Here is a 26,168-nt window from a genome sequence, read left to right as displayed (position 1 = left end):
GTCAGAAAAAGGCTTCAGATTTCCTGGAATTGGAGATACAGATGGTTGTTAGCCTTCATGTGGGTCCTGGGAATTGAACCCAGGTCCTCTGCAAGAGCAGTCAGAGCTCTTATCTGCTGAGCTATCTCTGCAGCCCCAACATTCTTAGCTCTAGTGGTTGAAAGGTGAAGTGAAGAAAAAATTAACTATTGTAAAGAAAGCAAAATACACGTCTGTATTTTATACAAATATATAGTATCAACAAAAAAATGGCAAAAAAGTCAATGCATTAGCAATATTTATTAGTCACCTTCCTGACATAAGTGCTAGTTCTAAGTCTTGGTGTGAAAATTGGAGTGAATCAGAAGGTTCCTCTACCTTGCTGTGCAGTTTTATGCTCCTTAATTGTCATAATTCCCAGAGGAGCCCTGATGTCACAGCAGAGAAGCCCCTAATAGTTGGTTCTCACCTTGCTCTGGGCTGTGACTTCTTTCTCTGGGCTCTGTGGTGTTTGTCTCTTTCTGGGAGTGGAGGGTGACCCAGCTCTGATGATGTATTCTTCACTCTCCTCCCTAATCCACCTGCTTATTGAGCAGCAAAGAATAGGCTAGGATTGTCATAGTCTCTCCTGCTTCCTCTTTGAAGCAGTGGTGAGGGAAAATTTAAACATGTAGCATGCCTTGGTAAGTACTGGATGTTATAATAAAATTTGCATGGGATCGCTTCATAATTAAATCTCTATTGGGGTAGCCACTCTGTGTTAATTTGCTCTAAGTCAAATATTTTGCAATTTTTAAGTTTTTATTAGCATATATTAATTATACATAAGAATGGGTTTCATTATGATACATACACACACATATATATATATACATATATATATATACCCAGTATATTTTGATCGTAGTTACCTTCATTACTTTCTTGTCCCTTTCTGATTCCCTCCCTTTTCTCTATTTTCTAGATGTACTGTTTTTTTCAGAAGTATTCCTTTTTTAAAATTATCTTATTTTAGATGTTTATCTTATCCCTCCCCATCTGCACACTTTCTGCACCCAAATGCCCTGTTCAATCTCCTAAGAGTCTCACCCTTAAATGAGACTGAATCTCCTCTTCTCAGCAGTCATTAGTTCCCAGTAGTTCCTTAGATAGGGCTAATGTTTTTTGCCCATTTCCCCAGATCTGTGTTGGGATTTTGTACAGCCTGGGCATATATGGGACTTGTTCTTGTTGTCAGCAGTGCTGTGACTTCATATGAGTAATTGATCAGCTTTCTGGAAAACTATGTTTCTTTGTGGTCATCTACCTCCTCTGGCTCTTACAGTCTTTCTGCATCCTCCTCTGCAATGGTCTCTGAGCCTTAGGTGGCAGAAGTTTGATAGAGGTGTTATATTCAGGGCTAAGTACTCTGCAGCTTCTTATTCTCTGCATGCTGCCCAGTTGTGGTTCTCTGTGTTAATTACCATCTACTATATAAGGAAACTTCTTTGCTGAGAGTTGAGATACTGATTAATCTATGGGTATAACAATAGGACGTTAGAAATTGGCTTAATACTGTATCTATTTAACAGAATAGTTGTACTAGACTTTCTCCCACGGCCTGTGGAATGTCTAACCTCAGGCTCCTAGGTCTGACATCAGTGTCAAATATGGACTTCATCCTATGAAGAGACCTTAAATCTAAGTAGAAAGTTGTTGGTTTTTCTGATAATACTTGTGCCACTATTGCACAACTAGTCATATCTTCCAGGCCAGTTATTGTAGTTCTCAGGATTCACAGCTGGGTAAGGTTCATGCTCATTTCAGTACTATGAAATCTAGCCAGTAGAGATGAGACTTTGAAGTCAACACCAGCTTGATTTCTCCTCGTTTGTTCTACTGGTCACATTTGTGGTGTCTTCGGCAATAGGGTCTTACCATGAAGTTCTGGTGGGTAACCAAGAGCAGGAGCAATGACCAATATTATTTAAGGGTCTATGGGATGCTTAGTCAATAGTTTCAAAGGGGAAAGTCCATTCCTGGCATTGAGCTTTTACTTTGCAAGCTTATGGTGTCTGGTAGGTACAATGTCTTTTTATAGTATATACTTAAGTAGCTTCTATGGTGGTAGACTTCCATATGGATTTTTTAAAAGGTCTTTAGTTTTAGTTATCCCTCCCCATATTCCCTCTTCTTCCTTACCCTCCCATTCCCCACCCCATTTAACCCTTCCTTCTCTATTATTGTCATTTCCCCTTTATATCATTGCATTCTACTTCCTCTTCCAGGGATCCTCCTCCCCTCCCACCCCTCCAGCCCATGGCTGCTTATTAGTTTTTGACTGCAGGTCAAAATTTGATAGCAAATAAGAGAGATGTCTTTAAAAAACAGGTTGTGAAAAACTAAATGGAGCAAGTAGGCAGAGTAACTTAGGTTTCCAAACAGTGGTTCGTTGGTAGCGTCAGAAGTGGAATTTAGAAAGATCACATTCTGACAGCTGAGTTTGTTCACTCAAGAGCTAACATAATGTTGGGTGTGAATGAATCTATTTAATGTAAATTGACTTCTACTGTGCTTGCTGTTTTAAATGACCCACTTCATATGCATGGCAAATATATTTTCATTGAACATTCTTGTAGAATCACATTTCAATGGCCTTGTTCTGTATCAAAAGAATGAACAATTATTTGTTCAACACACTCCCCTATTATTAAGATAGCAAACATCCCACAGAGGGCCAACCACTGAATATCTTAGGCCTGTGGATTAAGTAGCAACTACTTTATTACAGCTTTTCACTCTACTGAGAAACAGTCAAGATCCAAATGTGAGAACTATGTCTACTTAATAAAACTATTCTTTAGAAATATTTCATATTACTTAGTATCTGATTAAGCATTGAGACTATAGGAATATTTTTAATTTAACTCAAGGGATAAAGATAAAATTGAGAAGTGGAACTTCTGGATTTTTTTATGTCATTGCATCATTTCACTTGTTATAGCACAGAAATGTTTTATATAAAATGTAGTAAACATTCAACTGTGAGTCTGCCTCATTTGAACAATTTCGTAATTAGTCCAGGGAAGACTCCCCTCGCATTTTTCTTTTTTTCAAAAGAAAATTATGGGCTAGAAAGCGAGCTCTGTGGATAGAGTGCTTGCTGTGCAACCATGAGGACCTGAGTTTGATATCACCTCCTACTCACGTAGAAAAGCTGGACATGGTGGCACACACATGCACATACACATACACATACAAGTGCATGAACAGCACAATTGTTTTAACTACTGGAAGGATATATTTACTAGTTGAGATAGCACCCACACCCCCAATAAAGATAAGAAAAGGACATAACCATGTCAGCTCTTTACTCTGAAATCAGTTACTTAAGTCAAACAAGCTTCAGTTTACCAAGCCCTCATTTCCCTGTAGAACTACTTGCTTATTTTTACTCCACTATAATTTGTTAGTAATGCTATCTTTCTATGCTGTTGACAGTTTATGAAATAACCACAAGCTGAGTGTGGCAGTATGCATGTTTCATCCCAGCACTCAGGAGACAGGCCCAGGCAGAACTCTGTGAGTCTGAGGCCAACCTGGACTACACAGTAAGTTTCAGGTCAGATGAGAGTCCCTGTCTCAAAAAATAAACAAAAACAAAACAAAACAAAACAAAACAAAATTAACCCCAAGCAGTCCATTATGGTATTTACTATAAAGAATGTTCCTGAAGTCATAGCTTGCAATAGCAAAAAGCCTCCTTATGAGAAGGGGAGACATTACCCTTTGATCTTAATCCTGTGGTTGGATAGGTTTCTCCTGAGAGACAAATTTGTTTTTCTAGCATGGATGCAGTGAATGACTCCTATCAGTGTCAGGGCCCCCTTGAATCCAGTGTGGCTGTGTGACTGTTAGAGCTGGGGCTTTCTCTGCTGCCTGACTTCTGACTTCACTCTGTTTTTCATGTTCTTTTCCATCTCAATCTCACTTGAAGTTTATTTTGTTGCCAACTTGCATTTTAAGATTATTTCGTAAAACACACAAAACATATACAAGTGTGTATAAATCATAAGGCTGGATACATGTCACATGGGAAACGCAGGTCCATAACCAGCATACACAGGAAGAAATAGTGCATCACCTAACGTATCCTTGTGATACTTCCTAGTCATAGACACCAGATCACAGCAGGATTACCATTGTCCTGACTTCTAATGCACACATTTGCCCGACTTTGATTTTTCTAGATGAAATCCTACCACATATATGATTTTTTGCCTCAATTTTGTCATTCAGTTTTATGCTGATGAGATTCATTAATGCTGTGTAATATTCTATTTTATTAATACACTTTAATTTTTTATTTTGTTAGTGGACATGAAGATCATTTTCAGTTGCAGTTATTACAAACTGGTAAACTTATCAAAACGTTCTACCATTGTGCGTTAAGATGGGTAATATATTTGAGGCTTTCTAGAATTGTCAAACCAATTTACACTCCTACTAACAATCAATGAGTATTTCAGATGCTCTGCCTCCTCACGAGCACTTGATATTATCATACCTTTGTTACTGTAGCTGTACTGGTAAAGGCAAAGTTGTTTTAGGTTTGGTATAATTTTCATTTTCTGATGACTACTAATGGTAAGCGCCATTTCTGGCTGGCTGGATATTTGGTTACCCTCTTTGGTAAAGTGCCTGTTCTACTTTAGCATTCAATTTTTCTTATTACTTCTTTACATTATTTTGCTATTATAAAAACGTTTTCTGTTACAACTTGGAAGGATAAACAAATAAATGAAAAGTAATAATAGGTACTAAACCCCAAGTTAATCATAAGCCAAATGCTTTTGGACAAAGGACTTGTATTTAGTACTAAATTTAGCTGGATCTTGGAGGGCCAAACCTTAGAGTTATTAATGGTACTGTTTTGTGCATGAAAGTTGTAGCGTGTCTTTCCTGAGTCTACTATTAATGCAAATTCTCAGTTGTGCTGAGCAAGTTTTAACAAGTCACTGAAAAATCTCGTGAAACTTGTGAATAAGCTCAAAACTAGTGAAAACAGGAAGCCTTAAATGAGAAATACAACCTGCTCATGTCTAGTGTACCATAGAACAGAACATTTCAAACAAAGGAGTTCACTATGAACAGTTATCACAATAATGTCTGTTAAGATAAAACTGGCCAGGTGTAGTGGTACACACATGTAGTCCTCACACTGCGGAGGTAGAGGCAGGATCCTGGTAAGCCTAGGTTACATGAGTTTCAGGTAAGCCTAGGTTACATGAGACTTTGTCTTAAAAAAGTTAACCTCTTACCAGAAACAAGACAATCATGGGAGATCTTGACTCAAATTTAATTCAGTTCTTGCAATTATAGGTAGATATTATTTGAATAAGGAAAATGCATTATAATGAGTTACTGTGAAGTACAAATACAGAGACTATTTTATTTGCAGATGATTAAATAAGTGATGAGGTCATTATTTTAGCCAATGAGATAAAAATGTAAATTGTCAGGGCTGGAGAGATGGCTCAGCAGTTAAGAGCAGTGACTGGTCTTGCAGAGGCCCCAAGTTTGATTCCCAGCATCCACATGGAGACTACTAACAGTCCTTAACTCCAGTTCCAGGGGAATCCAAAACCTTCTTCTGACCTCCGCAGCATTGCACGACATGGGTGCACTCATTTACATGCAGGCAATACACTCATACACATAAAATAAAATATTAAAAAAAATTTTAAATGTCAATTGCAATTTTCAATGATAAAATATGCATTTGGTTTCTGTTACCTTGATAATATTAATTTATCATCTAAATCAAGTTGTCTATAAATATAAAAAATATTTCTGTTTAAATGTTCATACTTCTTAAATTTGGGAATCTGTTTACCTATTTTCCTCAGCTCATTTATTTAATATAGTTTAGTTTCTTATGCAATGTCACAAGTTCATGAATGTAATTACATGCTCTCTACATCTATAAGCTATGATGAGGCCACGAGCCTCTCTGGAGTTGCTGTGAGGATGATGATTTGGAAATTTCTTTTGACTATCAAAAACATCAGTTGTGTTAACAAAAGCAGTAGGAGGTCATTATGAGGCTAGAAATACTTTCTCTTAGCCAAGGAACATGGCCAGTATCAAACCACATGAATCATGGAATCATTGGCCCAGGATCTGACTGACTCAAGAATTTCTAAAGCCTTTAAAGAATTCTAAAATTGTAGCAGTCTAAAACCACTAAGTACGTTTATGCAAAAATAACTGAGAGATTAACTTTGATGATGTTATATTTTTAAAATAAAGTTTATTGGTAGTTATTAATAACAGAGTGGATTCAGAAAATATTTTATTTTTTATTTCTGACGAGAATGGAGGGATTTTTTAATGTGTTTTTATTGAATTTCTGTGTATTTCATACAGAACATTGCAAACAATCTTAATCATCTCTATACCCCTGTTGCCACTAGCACCCTCTCATAGTCCCCTACTGGAGCCCATACACTCTGTCATCCCTGTTATGTCCCACTGTGTCAAATCAGTATCCCCAGATGTTCCCCAGTGCAAGTCCATCCACTGAGGTCTGAGAAGGGAGAGATTTTAAGGATCATTTTATCTTGACAATGGTAGTCTAAAGAAAAAGTAAAAATCATTTGCAATTGGTTGGAGAAAGTAGATTCCACATGGTAGTGATTAGTGTTAAAATGTCTTGTGGCAGAATGACTAAGTGCACATTTGAGCTGTGTTACTTATTGATACAAATCCAGTTTTGCCACTATTGAGCTGAGGCAGAACTGAGGGTGTCCAGCAATAGCTAAGGTATTTATGTGGTTTATTTCTCATATGTTAAACCGTAGGACAGGGAGTTGTCAAAATGTATAACTGTAATATTGTGTCATAAGAACTATTGTGGGGGTGTTTGTATTAGTTATTTTTCTGTTGCTGTGATAAAACATCATGACCAAGGCAACTTATAGTAGAAAGATTTTATTTGGCTTACAGTTCGAGAGGGTAAGAGTCCATCACAGCAGGGAGGCGTGGCAGCAGGGGCGGCCAGAGCAGAAAGCTAAGTACTCATCTCTTCAAGCAGGCACAGGTAGCAGAGTGAAACTGGAAATCCAGCAAGGCTTAAGAACTCTCAAAGCCCAGGACAGGCTTCCTCCAGCATGGCCACACCTCCTAAAGGTTCCCTGGCCCTCCCAAACAGCACCACTAACTGGGAACCAAAGGTCTAAATACTCTGAACCTATGGGGGACACTCATTCAAACCACCACGGTGTCAAACTCCTTTTTCTGATTTTCATTGAGAAAATGCACACATTTAAAGAATTTCTTATTTTTTATAGACAGTGGATCGTAAATCACTTCTTAGAATCTGACATATAACACTTTGACTCTTTTACAAAGCTTAATTTCTGATGTTTAGTGTCTCAGTTATGAAAAAATCAAATTTGCTGAAATACAAAAACAGAATGGATAAAGATTATACATACTACTTCTGTTCACACATGCCATTGCATATGCTGATGTGTGACTCTATTTATATGTATACCATTGTCCAAGTAGCTTGTAAAAATCTTTCCTATGTGCTTAGTTTTATTATTATTTCCTTCTATTTAACAATTCAACATTGCTATTGAAACTGATCAAAGAGTGTTCTGATTGTAATTATGTCTATGATTTTATTTATGACATTTTGTCATGGATATATCAGAGCACAGACACACATTAGGACTTCTCAGAAGTCAGAGTTTCCACATAAATGATAAGCAAAATTACAAATCAAACTGAGCCCCCTTCATAGTATGTTCCTTTAACACAGGAAAAAAATAATTCAATGTAAATTGGATTAACCTTTATATAAGGTCTAAGTGTTTCTTCATGTCACAGTCTAAGAAACAGAGATCAGAAATTATGTTAAGGGTAGAGCCCCATAGTTGTATTGATGGTGTAGCTACAATTGTAAACATGTGTCCAGTTTATCAAACATCTCCAAGATTTCATGTGCTCCCCATTTAAATCAGTTTGCTAGCATGAAGTCCCCTAAGCACGCACATTTCTTGAAGTGACGTCCTTGGAAATAGGAGGACAAGAAGAGTGACCTGGGAGTCCGGTCCTGTGGCTTGTTAGTCATCCTGTGGGGTGTCCTTCCAGCAGGGAGGGGTTGATTTTTATTTGTGATTAGACAGACTCCACATGAGCGAGCAATCCGTGGAGGCACACCCGTATGTCTGCCCAGCAAAGCCTGATTTCTCTGCCATGGCAGGATTGGGGTTAGTTGGAAACCTTGAGATTTAACAGTGTGGAGTCCAAGTCAGGAGAAATCTTTCAAGAGATTTTGAAGAATCAAGTCTGTATCATGACCAAGAATTCTGTGGTTTGTGCTACTAAGAATGAGAGAAAAAAATCAAATGTGTTTGCTGTTTAAAATTAAAAAACAAGATAACATGCTCAAGCTGAGCATTTGATGCGCACCTGTAATCCCAGCAGTTTGGAGGTAGAGGCAGGGGGATCAGGAGTTCAAAGTCATTTTCTGCTACATACAGAGTTTGAAGCCAGCCTGAGCCACATGAGCCTTTGTCTAAAAAAAACCCACAACCAATTCATTCTCTTTTATAGCATGTTTCTCCTTATTTGCTCTTTTCCACTGCAACTTCAATGACTACCAGTGGACCAGACATGAGCTGATTAATAAGTGTTTGTTGAAATCTCTCAAATCTGTCTTTATTCTGTACCCCAGATTCACATTCCTCCCTGCTGTTAGGCTATTACGTTGATATGCAAATGTTTAAAAAACAAAATGTAATGTTTTCTCTGTTGAACAAATGTCTTTCATTCCTCTTTGTACATTTTGAAGCTACATTCAAATTAATACCATTTTTATTAAGGTAATTAAAAAAAAAAAAGACCCAGGAATGGGATGGGGACTTGGTGAAGGAGGAGGGGAGGCTAGGGAATAATAAAAGGTGGAGGGACAAACATGACCAGAATTATCATATGCATGTATAAAACTTTCCAAGAATGAGCTAAAATTTAAAAAGTGATAAATCATTTAAAGGGGAGGCTGGAGAGATGGCTCAGTGTTTGAGATCACTTGCTGCTCCTTAGTGGACTGGAGCTCAGTTCCCAGCACCCTTGTTGGGAGGCTTACAACTGCCTATAACTCAAACTCTAAAGGATCTGATACCTTCTTCTGGTGTCCATGGGCACCTGCATGCATGTGCATACACACATACATACATACATACATACATACATACATACACACATAACAATCAAATAAATCTTTAAAAAAATTTTATTTATTTTTACTCTATGTGTACGAGTGTTATGCCTGCATGTGTGTAAGTGCACCTGTGTCATGCAATGCCTGTGAAGGAAGGAAGAGGGTGTCAGATTCCCTGGAACTGGAGTTACAGACTGTTGTTAACCCACCATGTGGGTGCTGGGATTCAAACCTGGGTCTTCTACAAGAACAGCCAGTGTTATAAACCACTGAGCCATCTCTCCATCCCCATATAAATCTTTTTAAAACTAAAAAAGAAAACAGTGTAAAATACTGTTAAAGTTGTTACAAAGTAGCCACAGATTTTTTTCCTAAGTCCTGGCTGAATTCCATAAGAAAATATCTGATTCATTTCATGGCTTTGTGGCCCTTACATATTTCAAATGATTTGCTATCCTCCTACATTTTTTTTTTTTTTTTGGTTTTTTTGAGACAGGGTCTCCCTGTAGCCCTAGCTGTCGTGGAACTCACTATGTAGACCAGGCTGGCCTTGAACTCACAGAGATCCACCTGTCTCTGCCTCCCGAGTGCTGGGATTAAAGGCGTGTGCCATCTTACCCAATGTTTATTGACTTTATGTGATCATAACTATAGATTTTGTTGCTTCACACATACACACATTCCAAGTCTTTCCCTTGCATGCTTCCCAACCCCCCAAATATAGGTTTTTTTTTTTCCATTTGGTTAATTATTTGGGGAATCTTATTATACTGATTATATTCACATTTGAATGATGCCGAATTGTATCATGGAATTCTTTTCTCACACAACTTTTGTTTATTCCTGGAGTTTCTAATGTACTTTTAGATGTTATTTAGCATACTTTGTGCACATAATCAAATTACCCAAAATTGCCTCCAAATGATACTTCAAATTGTTACAATCAGAATAACCTAATTGCTGTAACCCCCAAAATCTGTGTCTTTATAGAAGTTTATTTCTTGCTCAAGTCATTGTTCAAAAGGTAACAGCTTGGGTTTTTATAGATACAATCATTCATTCATGGTCACAAACTCCCTCCCCTACTAACTTTAATGTCCTGTAGGTTTCAGAAGGCTTCCTCCCTTCTCTATCTTCATACTAGTGAGAAAAAGAGAGGTATGCAGAGGGAAGCTGGGAGCTCAGGAGCTATGTTCTGGGTGTGGACTGGAGTGTCTACCACTTCTGTCCACGTTTCACTGGCTAGAACTCATTTGTACTCTTTTTCAGCTGCAGGGTGCTCAAAAAAATCCAGTGGGATGTTTATGAGAAAAGAACCCAGAATCCAGTGACTCCAGTGAGCATTCTTAATAAATTTCCAGTGCACATGTGTGTCAGATCTATGATTTTCTTTCTTATGTTTTTGAAGACATAACTACTGCAAGCCATCCTCCTACTTTAGGCCTGTTGCCTAATAGTATTCTTCTGGAGAATTCTAATTCCTGTCTCTCATATTGGACTTAAGCTTTCTAGGGTTCATCTTTGTCCTCTTGATCTATCAGCTTGTTTGAAATGGGATGATATTCCTTAAAAATGGTATATAAGAAGGACAATTTAGAGGTCTTGAAAGCATGAAAATGTCTTTATTTACATGGCTAACAATTCATCTGAGTAAACAATTCTAAATTAATTTAAGATGTAAAGATATTCACACAAGCATCTAGATTTCAATGCAGGGTTTTTTTATATATGGCTGCCTTATGGTTCTGGAAGACATTTTAGATTTTTTACTTTATTTCTGGGCTACTGTTATATCTGATGAATCATGGTATGTCTAATTAATTAATTAATTTGAAGTTTGGGGCTAAAGAGATGACTCCAAGTTTAAGAGCACTGTTTGCTCTTGCAGAGGACCCAGGTTCAGTTCCCAGCACCCACATGGCAGCTAACAACGTCCATAACTCCAGTTCCATGGGATCTGACATCCTCTTCTGACCTCCAGGGGCATTGTATGACAGGGGTTCACTTAGATACAAACAATACAAACAGGCAATAAACTCATATACATTTTTAAATAAAAATATTTTTAAAATAAAATAAATTTGAAATTTATTCTTCTTGACTGTTAGTGGAAACTTTGTTCTCTGAAGTTCATAGCCTTAAGTAGCCTTAATTTGTGGAATTTTTTAAAGCATTGTTTCTTTTTATTCACTTTTCCATCCATTTATGTTCTGAACTCCTTTCTAGAATTCTCTGGAATTACTTTGAGTTACAGATTTTTGTTAATATTTTATGTAACTTTTGTTTTATTTTCCCTAAAACTTTTCTTTTACACTTTTAACATTTTTTAGTATTTTTTTTTATCTCAGGAGGTTTTTATATTGTTTGTTTTGTATATAAACTGTTTTGCTAGTCACTCATTAGGAGCAGAGTGAAAGGGCATATGTTCAGTTGGTGTTGCTGAGCCATAAATTACTCTAGTTGCATTTGCCAGAACATGCACCTCCAGTCTGCTGGAGTTCGGAATGAGCGGATGAAGGAACTTATTCTTGGTTGATTGCATGACAATGGAGAAGGGAACTTTGGGTCCAAGCATTCTATGGACAATCCCCACATCTGGCCCAACTCCGTCTGAGCCTGCTGGGTTTTGCCAGGGGAATGGTTTGTAACCACTTATTCAGAACGCTACCCCTAGACATGTTCTGTGCAAATGGATCTTCTGAATCGTGTACCTTGCCTCCAACTGATTAAAATTATTTTTAAAATACATTGCAATTTATTTTATCTGATGATGTCTCATCTTTTTTTTTTCTTGATCGTTTAAAAGTATTTTTTAAAAACAACATGAATTTATTGTACTGAAAGTGTTTGAGGAAAGGAAAATGAAATACAGATGATAAATTTGCCACTTTGTCTGTATTTACCACACAAGCTACTTTGTTGAATGAGACAGAAATTTTATCTATTTAATTTGTGCCACATAAACCCCAGGTACAGGAGCCTTTAAAATTATACCATGACACAGGATGTTGTCACCTTGTTTGCATTACTTTTTCTGTCTTTGATTCTAGCCTGATCCTCCTGTCTTTTACTTTCTTCCCCTCCTGGGATGTCCTCTCTCTATATGGAAGGTGGTGCTCATCACCTACAGTCATGTCACTATGGATACTAATGGCCCTGAGCCTCAGAACCAGAAAGACAGGGCTGCATGTAGCAAGTCACTGCAGCAGAGCTGTTCCTGCCAGGGTCACCCTACCAGGCAGGTGACACACTTAGGAAAAGTGGCAAGGGCAGCAAATGATAAATGTGTCAAATTTTTCATGGTAAGAATCTGCTGCATACGGGAGAACAATGGCTATTAGGAATAGATGAGGAAGACGAGCCCTCATTGTTAAGCACAACCACTTTAAATCAGTGTGTTCACAATGGAATAAAATCATCTTCCTTCTTTTAGCTCTATTTGGACCCATGAACATATACTTGCTATACAGATACATATTGCTGATGGATGCTGTGGTGGTTTGAATGAGAATGTCCCCCATAGGCTCCAAATATTTGAACGTTTTGTGCCTAGTTGGAGGTGCTGTTTTAGGAGGTACAGCCTTGTGGTATGTCACAAGGGGCAGGCTTTGAGAGTTTTAAGCCTTGCCAGATTTCCAGTCCCTCTCTGCTTCCAGTGCCTGCTTGAAGATGTGATTGCTTGGCTTTCTGCTCTGGCCACCTCCTTCCGCCATGCCTTCCCACCATTACGGACCCTTACCCCTTGAACCCTTAGCTCAAATAAACTGCCCCTTCTGTAAGTTGCCTCAGTCATGGTGTTTCATCCCTGCAATAGAAAAGTAACTAATACAGAAGTAAAGTAGATTTATCAAATAGATCCCACTATATGTATTTTGAATATATATAAGCTGACATTTTTCTCTTAGAAGATCTAAAACAATTCTTATAAATTAGATGATATTTTGGGAGAATGGAATAAATTAAGTACTACTAAAGCAGTAAGTGTAGCCAAGACCACTGTAGAACAAAATGCCAGGCACTGTTCTAGGCACTGTACTGACATGAACTCAATAACAACTCTAGAAAAAAGTTTTGTTGATTGGTTCGTTGGTTGTTTTTTGAGACAGGTCTCACACTGTAGCTCAAGCTGGCTGGAAACTCACTACATAGCCCTGGCTGGTCCAATTATCCTTATTTTCAAGATAAGAACAGGAAACCACATAAAATGGTTATCTTTGGGTTTGAGGTGTTTTCCCCTTTTTATAAGAAATGCTCTGAGGTTGACCTTAGTGGTGTCTGCCGCATTAATTTCTGAGACATCAGATCAGTTCTGGATTAAACAATTAAACATTTAAGTAGTCTTACTGACCCTAAGTGGATGCAGGCAACAGGTTTGGAACTGTTTTCTTTGTGAAGGACTAAGTCAAACATGACTGTATGTATTAGATCATGTGTTCTCACCTGACCAGTCTGCAAATTAAGGATGTCAGAGTATGTTCACAATGTAATGCCCAGAGGGCTACATAGGATCTTGGCTTTATGAGAGAATGGGAAGTGTTTAGAACAGGACCTGCCACATAGTAGGAACTTAATAAATACTAGTTAAGTAACTATGAGTGTGTTTATTATTTCATTTAACAGTAATTCAACGCCAGGCGTGGTAGCTTGTGCGCCTTTTCTCTCAGCCCTCAGGAGGCAGAGGCAGGTAGATCTCTAAGAGATTGAGGCCAGCCTGGTCCACATAGTGACTTCCAGGCCGGCTAGGACTAGGGACACCCTGTCAAAGCAAAAACAAAGGAACAAAACAGTAAGTCAGTGGTCTCCCAGAATTGGCTTTAGGGCTTTTGGGGTGGCGCATAATGATTAATGTGTTCATATGAATGCACCCGAACTTTAGAAATGCAATTTCCGGAGGCCTTTCCTGCCTCCACCTGGATCTGCTTGCTCTAGGTGTCTGCACATCCCCTTGGCTGAGGCTAGCTATCTATAGAAGCTGGTCTCCCCACACCGCCCAGAGCCCTTTGAGAAAACACAAGATACGTGAATGAAAATGAGCTCAACGCTAGCTAGGGCTTGCAACCCCACAGCGCCGAGAATTAACCAGGAGCCAAGTGTGTTTCTTCTTGCAGGAGGTGAGTCACCAGCAAGATTGGCCCGAGGTGAGCCGGGCACATCCGCGTTAGGACTCAGAGACACGCCTTCTCACACAAACCTTCCTGATCCCAGCCGCCGAGGCGGACTCCCGGGGTGGTGCTACCAGCCCTGCCACTTGCATTCGCGACGGGCAGGGGTTGGGGGCCGCCCGGAGTTGGACTGAATCGGAGCCACAGGTTGCAGACGCAGGGCGCCGTCCTCATGGCTGTGGCTCTCTGAAGCTGCCAGCGCGGTGGTGGCTGCTCGCCCCGGAGCTCGGAGCCTGGGAAGGGAAGAAACCCGCGGTGAAATCCGACACCAGCGCTCTGAGCCCCAGCACCGCAGGCTGGTGAGTTGGGGAAGGCGGGCTGTCGGCTGGAATGCGGTACCACCCCCTCCCGGTGCCCGCGCGGCTGCTGGCGAAATGGGACGCCCAGAGCCCCGCAGGCCCGGCGAGGCAGCCTCCCATCTGTTCCCAGCCCCAAACCTGGCCGGGAGGACTGGGGGCGTGCGCCGCGCACCCGCAAACTCCAGCAGCCACCTTTGTTTTGGTGTTTGCCTATCGAACAGCTGATTAGGACAAAACACCAAACCAAAACATTGGACACCGGATGCCCATCTCCTACCATCTGTATCTGAGAAAAAACAAAAACCAAATTAACGATTAATGAGCTGGAAGGGGGATGGCGTGTTGAGAGGGACATTCAGGGAGAAGTGATTTAGGAAGACTGGCCAGGCCAGAGACAGGACATTTCTTAGCACTCCGTTGGGCTGAATCAGCCAGAGTCCAGTCCTTTCGTTTTCCAGTGTTTCGCTCTGTTACTTTCAAATTCTGATCGAAGTTTTGCATCTAGGAAATGTGGGGCGTGAGTGCTCTTCCAAGATTGGCCCACTACAACCTTCTTTTAAATCCCCGGAAGGTATTTGACGCAGGTGAAATGGAAGTAGAGATGGCCTTCCTAGGAAAAAGCTGTGTTTGGTTAAAGCCAGCACGCCTGTAACATGTTTGCCAGCTTTTTATGGCAACATCCAATACCAAGTCTATGGGACTCCAGTTGTGTAAATGGTACATCATTAAATTAAGTTTAAATGGACAGCCTGTAGTTTCAGAGTTACTAGTAAAAGTAGTAAATAGTAAAGGTATGGATTTTGATTTTGGCTCTTAAGAAAAATGTTCACAGTTCTTAACATTTAGTTATATTTACAGCTATTTGGTAATATATGTAGATTGTACATGGTTAGTGGTTCTAAATTTTGAAAAGTAGACAGAAAAAAATAGATCAGCATTACCTTAAGTAGCTAAGATTTCTGGATTTGAAGTTCAGTTTGTATTTATAAGGTGAGAGCACTGCTTTCCTAATGTACCCTATCCCCCATAGTTATTTTTCATAGTTTCCAAGCACAGACATTTATCCACACAAAATCTATTCTTGAAGGCAGACTTCTATAGATCATCGAAAGGGGTGCACTTGACAGGTACCTTAATATTAATGAGGCTTTTCTGCTTATGACCTGACTATGGACCTGCTACCAACCTGTTACTATCATTGCTTTTCAAAGGAAGACAAAACATTTCAGATGAAACTGGATAAGCCTGTTCTCATCTGTGCCAAGAGGCAATAAAGAGAATCTGTCAAATGTGAGCAAACCACAGCTCTCCCTCCTCATAGGCCATTTCTAGAACAGGCATGTTTGACCTGATAAGGAAGGTAACCCTGTAAAAGCAATCCTCATAGTTCTGTGGTACACAACCTCATGCTAAAACTGTCCCCTGGTTTCAGAGTGGCTGCTCATTTATTTAACCATTCTAGAAACATGGGCATTAAAAGTCCCAGGTGGTTCAGAACTGAAATCTGTTCTTTTCTTCAATTCTTAGAAAGTTTGGGTTAGGCTTTCAGTCTCACTGATCAGTGGTGTGTGAAGTGAATACCAACTATTCACATAAAAGTTGTCTCACAATGAATCCAGTTTCTTGGGTTGATTCATCAAGGCTGGTTAACCAATAGTTCAGCTCTGAAGCAATTAATTGTAATGTTGAGATGGAGAAAAAAAAGTACAATAAAAACTGACAGGACAAACCAGATGCTTCCCACGAATTATTTATAAAGATGTCTGCCCAAGGAAAATGATTGGCTTTCTTCATTATTGGATATATATATATATGATATGGCATGGCTGTTTGTTTTATAGATGTTACAAGCAGCAACATCAACAGATGAACTTGTTCTTAGCACTATATACTTAATTGATTTCAAGCCTTTCAATCATTATTCATGTTCTCTAGATATTGAACTTCTCTCCAGCCATCCTTAGATGAGTGAAGGACACATGTATAAATTACCAGTAATAACTTTCTGTCTAACAAATGGTTAAAAGAAATCTAAATTTATTTTTTAACTAACCAGTTGTTCAATATATTGAGATTAAATAATATATTCAGTCACTTGTTCACTTATTCAGCAAATGTTTCTAAATTGCACTAATTACTGCTCTAGGCTCTGCGGGGACAGACGTGGACAAAGCAGGCAAAATCCCTAAAATCTTATCATTTATCTGAGAGACAAATAATAGACAGGATGAACAGGTTAAATCTATGACACATTACTGAAAAGTGCTGAAGAGAAAGGGGATAGGGCAGGGGAGAGTCCCACAGTAAGTTTCAGTAGTATAGAGCAGGAAGTATCAAAATTGCAGATCAAGTGCCAGGGCCAGCCTCACCGAGAGGCTACTGAAATGTCCATCTGGAACAAGAGGGAGGGAACCTCTGGATGCAAAGAGGAATAATACGCCAAACTGAATGACCAGGGGGCAGGGATTTGCCAGTCATCTTCCAAGAGAAGGTAATAACAGCCAGGTCATAGAGCCTTTGAACGTGCTAATAAATGTGCTGGCTTTTGGTTTTTACTCTGGGTGAAATGAGAAAAAGCTATCACGTACAAACAGTCTGTAGAACATTTTTCAACATAGCCTTACTGAGCATGCTACGAGCATTAATATTCTTCTAAGAACTGTGGATAGGAGATGTTAAGACAAACAACGACTCTGCCATCGTAAGCATTACATTCCTGGTGTGGGGAGATAGACTTAGATGTAGATGAACAAATTAATATTCCTGGAAGTTTGAGTGTTATTAAGTTTTAGTGTTATTAGTGGTAAAGGGGGAAAGTAATGTCAGTGGTCAGGAAAAGCCTCAGGAAGAAAGATTTATTTTAAGTTCCATTTTATAATTACATAATAATTGTACATATATGTGAAGTGCAGTGTGAAGTTTCAGTTTATATATGCTGTTGGCTCTCTTTGTAAGTGGATTCTGCATCCATGTGTTCAACTAACTTTGAATCAAAGTATTTGAAGCATCCCTCAACTCTCACCAGTAAAGCTTCTTTATATAGCAGAGTGCAATGCACACAGAAGGTCACGACTGGCCAAATTTTAAAGAATAAGAGACTGTAGAGTGTAGGCTAGGGCTCCTATATGGAACCTTATCCACCCACAGCTCAGGGACCATTGCGGAACAGGGGGCAGAAAGATTGGAAGAGCCAGGGCTGGTTCATGAACATAGGGAAGCAGAAGCTTCCAGGCCACTGGAAGCTTACACATGTGAAGTTGTGGAAATGATGGTATCAAGCACAGGTCCCACGCCAACACAATTAAACAAGGGCCCAAAAGGGAGGAGAGAAATAGGTGGCAGGCCCACACTAGACTGAGAACTATTGGAGACTGATTGCTGGTGGGTGAGGGAGAGTATGACTTACATATGATCACTAGATGGGCTAACTAGACTCCAGTGGACACATTTACACTGAAGGACATTTGGTTACAAATGCCAGAATGAATGTATGGTGGAATACGTGAAGTTTTGTGGGGAGATGGGGAGGCATAGATGAAGGAAGGGATCTAAATTTGATTAAGAACTGTTGTATGAAATTACAAAAGCTCAATAAAAATATTTAAAAACTGAAAAATTTTTAAAAGCTGAGAAAAAATATTTGAAGCAAAATTGCATCAGTATTGAAGATGTATACACTCTTTCTCATTATGATTATCTAAACAATCTATCAACTGTTTACATAGAGTTTGTACTGTATTTGATATTATCATTAATCTAGGGACAGTATAATTTAAAATGTGACTTCTGCAGGTTATAGGCAAATACTACGCACTTGCATACAAGGGCTCAATCTTCTGTATATGGTAGTATTCCTAACGGTCATGGAAGCAGTCTCCTTCAGAATCTGAAGCACATTGTATTGTAACGTGATCAAATTGGGATACTTTGCATGTTTGTCATTCAAAAAATTACTATTTCTTGGTGATGAAAGCATTGTACATGTAAGGAAGCGATGTTTTAAGAATTATCTCTCAGGTTTACTTGAAGAAAATAGGTGACAAGATGACTACTGTGGAAAGCTCACTTAGAAAGTTACTCCAGTTGACCAGAGATGGCAGCAGTGTATGTTAAGTTGGAACTGTGGTCCCGGATTGGTTCAGAAAGCTTAGCTGACAGGACTTGCTGATAAACTGGGTACAGGCAGGGATAATGAAAGGAGTGACATGATCACCAGGCTGTGTACTGAAAATACGGGGTACATTCTAAAGCACTTCTTAAGATTGGGAAAGTTGGGGAGAAAGAGAGGGAAGATGAAGACCCCACTACCAATCATATGAAATATTTTAGATATCCAAGTAGAAACATCCAGTTAGGCTTTTGTATTTATGAATCTGGAACAGTTAGAAGTTACTGGGGATCAAATGACTGGGAATGCTATCTAGAGCCACGGTCTTGAGGATGTCTACTGGAGAGAGCTAGAGCAAGACCAAGATCCAGATCTGAGGGCTGATCTCTGACTTGTTTCAACACTTAGGGATCTTGCAGCAGGAAGCATCAGAAGGAGCCAGTCAAGTGGGTGCTCATTTATCAGAGGACACTGTCCTGAACAGGACCCAGAAGTTTTTCAGGACTTGCCAGTGTTGCCAGATGATGCTCAGATAAAGCGTGAGGGGAGCAAGTGGTAGTAGCACATGGCCATATGGAGACACTGGCAACCTTGACAGGAGATGGACTTCTTAAAATAGCATATGCAGAAAAACCAATACAATTCTGTAATGAGCAGTTCATCTAATCCCAAGAGAAATGGATCGAGTGGCCATGAGAAAAACTTGGGAGGCTACATTCAGGCTCTAGTAAAATCAATTTAAGAATTGGTTTATAAGACCAAGAATCAGAAATACAAAAGAGGTGTTGTGTCTGTTCTCAGCAGTTTGAGGAAGAGTGAAACCTAGAATGGGCTGGCTCTTGGGAAAAATGTTCAAGAGATCCAGCTGCTGTGAACACAAGGACATTCTTCAAGTGAGAAAGAATGTCGGTAGGCATGCTCAAGGGGACTTCTCTAAAGACACTGTGTCAGTTCAGTCCTCAAGGATGTCTGGGTGCTGGACAGCAAAACAACTAGAAAGAACCAACCAGACAAAGCATAGGTATCTATAGGATTTCTAACCTCGAGTGAGCTTGGTATATTCAAGGACTCAAGAAAAGGGAGTGGGAAGTGGAAAGCAGGAGGTAGAGAGGGGTACAGGGGAGCTTGGGGGGGGGTCCCCTTTAGTCATTGCAGAGGTTGGAGAAGACCAAAAAGGGAAGCCACACAAAAATGATTTTCCAGAGGTATTGCTGATGCATCTTCAATCAGGAAATTGCATTAAATATAATTAAGTGGGCTTCTGGTTCCTTTCCAAAGCTATGGTACTACATATCTAAGAAGATAACTTGTATAACATTTGATAAGCAGTCTAGATACAAAAGTAAGAATTGATAGTGAAGTTTTAGTTATAAGAAAAAAATAAAACATACCAAAGTAAGTTAGGTTGGAGCTTCCAAACAAAACAATTATTTAGTATTCACACTTGCAAAAGTATTTTAGGTAAATTAAGCTATTTCATTGAAGACAGATATAGGCTCATATATTGATATCAAACAATTAAGTTTACTCTGTCAGTAATCAAATATCGCCAGTACTATATAGTGTACGGCTAAAGGACATGGTATTCAGCCCCAGATCTTGACTTTCTCTGGTATAAAATGAGAGGTGCTGTTGATTATTTTAATGCTCTGCTGTATACCTCTGGACTTTGGTAACTTACAGATTTACTTAGACTTTAGTTTCTTCTTTCTTCTCTTTTCCAGTTGCTAGTGTATTTACTTAGAGATAGAAATAAAGACAATCAAGAGAGGAGAGTGAAGGAGGGTATGTGTGGGGGAGACAGAGAAACTGAAAAAAAAAAAGAAACTTATTTTAAAAGGCTAAACTACAGGACTTTAGCGCTTTTTTTCTATATTTCCAATTATGGTGAACTCAAGGTCAACATAGACTGTGGTCTTGTTATTTCCTTAACTTTCTCAGAGAAATGAAACTGTGCATTAAATTTGACTGGAGGGAAATACCAAGAAAAGAAAATTTGGTTCATATTGTATTTGTGCCCTCTAACTTAGGCAAGGTAATTATACTTAGGCAAAAGAATTATTCAGTACTTATGTGTGTTATTTAGATTATGCTATATTTATAAATAAAACAATATTAATGAATATTTCTGGGTATGTCAAAATGTATAAAATATAGACTGAAATTAGAATTTTCAAAGAAGAAATGTAAAACTAAGTCTCCTTCCCTTGGTAGTGTCCTGCTCTCTCGCCCAGGCTAGCCTTCAGCTCTCCATTTTCCTGCTTTAACCTCCAAGTACTGAGATTCCAGGCATGTGCTGCTATGTCTCTCTAAAATGAGCATCTCTCAGTGCTTGAAAAGAAGTAGAAACCATTTCTAATATCAAGATAGGCTGCATATTGAGTCAGGTGCCTCCATGGATTGATATAGGCTTCTAATTTCCTGGTTTTCCCTAAGGCCACAAATGCAGGAGCAACATTATTTGTTTCCTAACTTCTTAATTCCTTGAGTTCACTAAAGATAGCTACTACAACTTTCTATACGGAAGCTACTGTCCCTAACTCCAAGGCCTGGACCTTGCCCCACAGAGTTTGAGCTTAATATCTCTAGGGCTTGTAAAACCTACTGTATTCTCAAATGGTCAAGATTGGGATATTAGAGCTTCATTAAAGACAGCACAGAAAACTACACTGCAAAACATATCTTAGGTGAGAAAACTACTATATTGAAAATATTTATACACACACACGAGAGTAAAAACATAATGAAGCAGGCTTAGATACAGAGAGACTCATAGGAGTGGGACCTACTGTTTAATTTTCAGTTGGAGATGGATGAAGGCCACACAGAGTTATAACATGAATGAGTCACTTAATGGTTCGCATTTGTTCTGGGACTTCACTAGGCCAATATTGGGTACTTCTTATTTTGAAATCAGGCTATAGGATCTCATCAAGTATCCTTTGTTTGCTTTTAATTTTTCACTTGGCCACTTGGACAACCACAGTAAAGAAATGAAGAGCGTGTAACTCGGTAGTCAAGCTTTCTGATATCCTTGATTTGGATGCTCTTACCCTGCCTCGGGAATTCAGACTTGACGAGAATTACTTCCATCTGAGATTGGGAGAGTGTTCTAGGTGGATGATGGAGAATAAGGTTTTTTGTCCAGGATTTTTGGTCCTACAGTGTGTAGAGGCATCACAGCCTACAGATGTGGTCATCTTTGTAGCTTGAGAGATCCTAGGGTGCACCTTTGTCCTGTGTCATTGAATTCTGTGTTGAACTTTTCTCTGTAAGTAACTGTGGAATGATAGCAGAATTGCTCTGAAGATGAATTTCACGCCCATTAGAATGTTCTCTCTGGTTCCCCAACAGTGTTTCTAATTGAATGTGTCTCAGGATTCTAACTCCCTACAACATTAACCCTTTCAAAATCCACTGACTCCTGAGTGGGTGGGTGCATGAGGCTAAGGAAGTACTTCCCAGGAGATACAGGATTAGAGTGATGTTAGTGAAATGAAGTCTTGAGACACAGCCTTGGCAGTCTAGAGTGCTGAGATTGAGTCTCAGAATCAGTCTGGAGGAAGCCAGGAAATGAAGGGTAAAGGCATCACACTTTAAGAACAATAACTAATTTTAAATGGAAATTTCTAGAACCATTTAAACTTACACATTCCTGAATTCAGTTCCCTGTTGTAACTCCAACTGTTCTTTGCCCATGTGACTTTGAATATCTCATTTACTTTAAACTTTAAGGTACTTATTTATAAAAATTTGATTAATTGTGAATAATTAACATAAAAACTTTTAATATTATAGCTGATACCATACTTAATAGACTAGTTGCATAATCATAAACAATTTAACTACACAGAGGGATACTATAAAATATCCATTTCTTTTAAAATGCTAATATTAACACTTGGGTCAGATAGATAAAGATTTTCTCTACAGAAAATATTAATTCCTTACTATGCTATTGCCTAGAATAAGAAAAAAATCTCATGTTCAATAATGGAACTGAATCTTTTATTACATGTGTGTTGTGTCTGTTCCTTTCTTTGGTCCTTAAAGGAAGTCTGAAATTCATTCTCATATCTAAAATCTTAAGAATAAAACAAGTGAGAAAGAGGCAGGCAGAGGGTGGGGGAGAGGCAGTGGGACAGGGATGAATTAGAACATAGTATAATGACATATATATGAAAATGCTATGTTGAAACCTATTACTTTGCTAATTTTACAAAATTAGTAGAATATAAATTTTAAAATCACACATGTTGACTATATATGCTTTAAAAGATGTACTATTTGTACCATAATATTTCATAACCAGTACAAACAATTTTATGGTCATTTTTTGGAAATCATGTTCCTATGCATATACAAATTATAATAGGAGGGTTTAAAAATAGCTCAAAGCTGCTTTCTAATGGATTTCTTCCACAGTAAACATGTGCTGTGCATGGTTGCTGGATCCAAAAGGTGAACATGAGAAATCAAAGAATTATTGACATTTTTGGTGAAATACAACTTCTGAGTATAATAGGATCATATAAATTTTAAAGAAAATGTTGTTACTTAAAAATTAACGATGCAATTTATTACAATAAGAAACTTGCTACATATTGATTCTCCTGTATCTTCAGACTAACTTAAACATCTGATTTCTGGACATTTCCACCTAAACATCCCTAAATAGAGAAACAATACAACCAGGTTCGTGATTTCACAATTCCTTGAGTGCACTAAAGACAGCTACCTCAGTTCTTAAGACTAATTCTAAGAGAATGATTCAATACTTCTGTTTATTATTTAGAATGTGCCATTTAAAAATAAAACATATATTGATTAATATTTCTGGGTATGTCAAATTATAAAAAATATACACTGAAATTAGATTTTCAAGGAAGAAATGTAAAACTGTGCCTGTCTCCCTTTGTTAGTGTCTTGGTAACTGGCCAGACCCAAGGCCCAGGCTGACCTTCAGCTCTCCATCTTCTTGCTTTAACCTTTAAGTGCTGAGATTACAGGCATGTGCTACCATGCCCCTCTAAAACGGGCCCCAGTGCCTGACCCTCTCCCTTCAATATTTGATTTTCACCACATTAAGCCTCACCATAGCAATTTAATATCCAGTATAACTGGAGTCTGTTTGAATTTGCTTACTTAAATAATTCATTAAGTGCCTGCTGTGTGTCAGCACCCTATTTGGCTTCTGTATTGTAAAGATTAACAGGCTCTTAAAGAGCATAGTGCCTGGGAAGGTTACATGGGCAAGTAGTTTGTTTGTAGCCTGGTGAGATTTAGTTCATCCTTAGAATTAAGTGTTATAGTAACAGAAGGAAGGTAAATTGAAGATGCTTTAAAGTGTAGAGTGATCAGTTAGGAGTGGGAACTCAAAAAGATCTCATGAACTTAGTGACTGTAAAATCGATGAGAAGAGATCAGATCAGAGAACTAACAAGTGTAGGCCTTGACTGACCTCAGAGGGAAAGGGGAAAATCGTATGAAGTTTAGCTTGGTGGCTTTGTTTTACAAGGAATTTGGTGGGTGAATTAATGTCTGGTCCTCCAAATTGAAATCTAGCAAAGAGAAAGTGAAGCAAGTAGAAGGAAAGAAGACGTACCCCCCGTGAGGTACGGGTATGTTCAGGAAAGCAGCATTTGAGATCCAGACCCCTCAGGAGAAGCCATACTGGTAGAAATTAAAAATAATGCACACCCCTGGGTCACTAACATCCATGAGACCAATGATCATTTCTCAAGGACTCTAGGGGTCAGGGGAGAGGAAGAAGCCAAAATATAGAACAAATGATTTGATTTATTTCTATAAGCAATGTTTTGCTTTAACTAATAATAATGTTTAAACTCTACAGGAACCTAGGAGAAATGTAATCTACCTGATTATATACTTAACCATTATCATCAATGTTGCTAAATTAGAAGGACATATTGAATATTTCACTAGCTCTTAGTTTATGAATATGACATCATTTATTACTTTTTATAGGTAAGACTTGAAATAACATTCTCTTCCCCTGAAATTCTGTTCAGTGATACTGTCTCCCAGGCACCCAGTAAAACATGCTAAGTTGTATCTCAGTTGATTAGACTATACACTGCCACATGGACTCCATCCTAACAGGTTTCTAAAGATATTGAAGCTGTTGATTTGGCTTATTAATATTAGTCTCTAATAACTGATGCCCAGTTAATTAATTTAAAAAATTAATTAAATCAATTAATTTAAACTCAAAATAACTCTGATAATTTTCCTCAATAGCTCTGTCCTGGCTCTGCCTTGACTGAATTTATCACATTTTAACCTAAGATCTACCTACCGAAGCAAAAAATATATTTATAATATATATAAATTAGAAATATATATATGATTGTTCAGGTTCAGGGAAGTTGCTTTCTCTTTCCTAATCTGTCTTCCCTATGCTGTCTCAAGTCTCCATCTCAGCTGACTGCTTACTAAAGCTTGGGAAACATTCCATTATGACCATCTGACTGCTTCTCACTCTCCATGCATATTTGGAGTTGTTAAATAATCAGTTTGAGAATATACTGTTTGCCTCCTTGTCCAATTTACATGGTCTCTGGTCCCTTCTTGGCAGCTTTCACAGAGGTTTGCAGAGCCTACTTTGTGATGAATGTAGCATTTGAAACAACTCTGAACAAACGTGGTATTTTCTTAATATAAAAACTCCTAGTAATTTACCAGTAGCCCAAGTGATTTATTTATAATTATTATAGATGGAAAAACAAGATCCTAAGAAAACACTGAAATGACTCATGTCTGAGTTAGACATATAATCTGTCCTGTAAATTTCCCAGGCAAGATTTCTGATTAGAGCAATGTTTACTCTAATTCTTCTATTCTTTTCTCCCTGGGAATTTTGTTACTTATTTACTGAGCTGTCATGCAGCTGTGAATAGTGCAAAAATTACCCATCTCTAATCAATATTTCATATTCTGTTGAGAAAGATCATTGTGTTTTTTCTTGTCTGAGTTTTGGGTATAGGTAACTGCATTATGGGTACAAATTTCTTGCTTTGTAAAGACTGTCTAGACTTGTTTATAGTATAATAAATATGAAAAAGGCATAAATACTATTACTATGGGAAAAGACTCCTCCTGGAATTTTTGATAATATTTTATGAATCATTTTAAGTAACTGTTGCTTGACCTGGTTGTCAGGATGAAAAGCTACACTAAGGTCAAGCCATTGATTACAGACAGACAATAATTTTTGGCTTTGAAACATCATCACCCCAAAGCATGTTTTCATTACACGTACCAGTTTTCAAATCTACAAATGTTAAGAACATCAAATTTTGATTATTTGGTTTTAATGGATAAATATTTGAAAAATCTTTTTTCTTACTTTTGGAATACTTTTTACACATAACTTTATATTTCAGAAC

General features: G+C 38.3%; 1 protein-coding gene across 2 annotated transcripts in view; it reads left to right on the top strand.

Moving 5' to 3' along the window:
• The window catches only part of Rab27b (RAB27B, member RAS oncogene family), a 169,659-nt gene that overhangs the window by 89,482 nt on the left and 54,009 nt on the right, over positions 1-26,168 (top strand). Inside the window, exon 1 of one of the 2 annotated variants that reach the window (XM_029564774.1) lies at positions 14,371-14,651. The exons of the other annotated variant lie outside the window; for it this stretch is intronic. The gene's annotated coding sequence lies outside the window, so the exon portion shown is untranslated. Of the gene's footprint in view, positions 1-14,370; positions 14,652-26,168 lie in introns of those variants that run through there. 2 annotated transcript variants of the gene reach the window in all.

This window comes from Nannospalax galili, unplaced genomic scaffold (assembly GCF_000622305.1).
Source record: "Nannospalax galili isolate Female #2095 unplaced genomic scaffold, S.galili_v1.0 scaffold1097, whole genome shotgun sequence".
In the NCBI taxonomy this organism is placed as follows: Eukaryota; Metazoa; Chordata; class Mammalia; order Rodentia; family Spalacidae; genus Nannospalax; species Nannospalax galili.
The sequence above is the reverse complement of the archived record's forward strand: the minus strand, read 5'-3'. Positions and strand labels throughout refer to the sequence as shown.